The sequence below is a fragment of the Oratosquilla oratoria genome, chromosome 9, assembly GCF_046742065.1.
Source record: "Oratosquilla oratoria isolate Oo_2021 chromosome 9, ASM4674206v1, whole genome shotgun sequence".
NCBI classification, from domain to species: Eukaryota; Metazoa; Arthropoda; class Malacostraca; order Stomatopoda; family Squillidae; genus Oratosquilla; species Oratosquilla oratoria.
The window spans coordinates 4,155,995-4,158,494 of record NC_134785.1 but is presented as its reverse complement, the minus strand read 5'-3'; positions in this window follow the sequence as shown (position 1 = coordinate 4,158,494).

Sequence of the window (2,500 nt, the reverse complement as noted above, 5' to 3'; positions counted from 1 at the left end):
TTATATGTATTTCTATAGCTTATAAGGACATGCTTATATATGAACTTGTCTGATTGTGATTATATATGTGTATATATATACATATATATATATATATATATATATATATATATATATACACATATATATCACTGAACATAATAGATAACTCTATATTTATTTTCTCCGAGGTACTGTATTTATACCTCAAAACCATCTTACTTTTTTTTAAGTATTATGATGATTTCGCAGTAATTAGTATTATTTGCCACATTCGGCATTCGTCTCACTCGCCCAGCCAATCAGAAGCAAGGACGATCGACTGTCACCCCCTGAACTCAATATTGAACCATTCTTTCTATTGTTGCCGCCAAGAAAAGGAACGTACAAAAGGTCCTCGAGTTACGCCGCAAATCCGTTACTACGGATTTGTGGCGTAAGTCGGAATTACCATATTCTAAGTCACTTACCTAACCTAAGAAACCCTAAAGCCACACTTATATATCAAGCTATAGAAGTAGGTCATAGGAAAATGAAAGGACAAAAATGGTTATAGTACGAAAAAAATGACAGAAATGAAACTGTAAAAAAAAGCCAAGCGTAAAAATGGGAACAATCCCCAAAATTATAAATGAAACTGTACATTCAATACCGCTGTAAAGTCGAAACGACGCTTGTCGAGGATGACGTAAGTCGAGGACCTCTTGTACCTACATTCAACAAAAAACCCTTGTAAGCGAGGTGCCCACCCAAGGTATGCACGCAGTTTTCAAACCCATCCTACATTCAAGATTCTCGTCAAATATTGTGAATTTGAAAAGCTGAAAGATGACTTCGCTTACCGTACACTAGACTTCCCCAAGTCCACATTTCAACAAAGTGCCTAATATTCATATGGGCTTAACTTCTCTTAGTTCGTCATTTAGCTTCTCAATATATGACGCAAAGGTGATTTGACATTTGGAGATTCGAAAGATAAAGGATTGTAGTCTAAGTCGTTTCTGCTCAAACGAACTCATTTGAGCCGCGTAGGTGTGACAAGGTACTAATTGTCAAAGCAAGAAGGGGAAATCGTCAACGTCACAAAAGAAGACTCAAGCAGGACGAAATTCTGATATGGGAAAGAAGATTTATTACTGATCATCCATTACTAATCACAACAATTCAAAAAGCGTTAAATGGCTCTGAGGTATAAGGAAAACATCTTGAAAATTTAATAGTTGTCATATTCAGTGAAATATACATTACAAAGAATAACCTGTCCACATACTGTATACCCTACACACACACACACACACACACACACACACTCACTCACTCACTCACTCTCACACACACACACACACACACACACACACACACACACACACACACACACACACACACACACACACACACACACACACACACACACACACACACACAGTTTCATATATATGCCTACACATTTTTTTAAATAAAATACATTCTTTCGACCAGACAGGCACTATTTGAGCTAGGAATTGGGCAAGTTGTGTATCAATAGTTGCTCATTTTTCACGGCGCCATTTCTCCACAGTGTCTCCTTCAGAACGATTTTTTCCCGACACGGGCGTCTGTACTCCAGCGCGCTGGGAAGTTGGGAGAAACTATTCCCAGCCGCTTTCTTAGCATTCTGTAATTTCAAACTGTCGTCAAGAATCCTTTCTCGATGGAGCTCTCTGTAATCTCACGAACTGGAAGCCTTCAAGACTTGGAGAACCAGTTTTCTTGAGTTCGCAAAGACTTTGGAATGGCGCAGGTCCTCTGCAGTGGCCTGATGCTGCATTTTATGCAGTCGCTTCCACTTGTAGGTACTACAGTGGTTCACGTTTCCTTGAGAGCTGTGGAGGGCGTGTATTTACGGGCCGTAAATTTACGATGTCATTATTTCGCAGCCTCCTAAGTTTGAGTCTTAGTTTATGTGAAAAATAATATTGAAAAAATCTCTCATTTTCTCAAATAAGCAAATTGTGACATCTTGTCAATAGGGCAGCACAAACTATTTTACCCGCTCATTGGTTATTCTTGATATTTTTAAAGAGGAAAAGATGAAAAGAAAGAAAAGTTTTGTTTGTCTTTCAATTTGTGGATATTAAAAAAAAAAGGGGCCGAAGGCTGAGACTCCTGCGAAACAAGGACGGGCGAAGCCAGTAGTCATATTTTATGTGTCTGATTTAAATACGCGAGAAAAATACGCTCATTGTAGTACTTAGAAGTGAACCTGTTTGTATATTACTCCCGCGGATATGAAAACAGATAAATGAATAAATAAGTATATAAACAAATGGAATCTTACATTACTTATGTGAAACGAAATAACACACAAACGATAGTATTTGAAACATGCAAGAGACTTGAAGCCTCCCTCAAAAATCATCAGGAACATTGCTCACTCCAGACAACTACGAATCAAAGAAACGTCCAATAATAAAAATGAGTATCCAACCTTTCCACTGGGAAAGAGCCCAAAAAAGATTGGACTTCACTTTTGATACATACT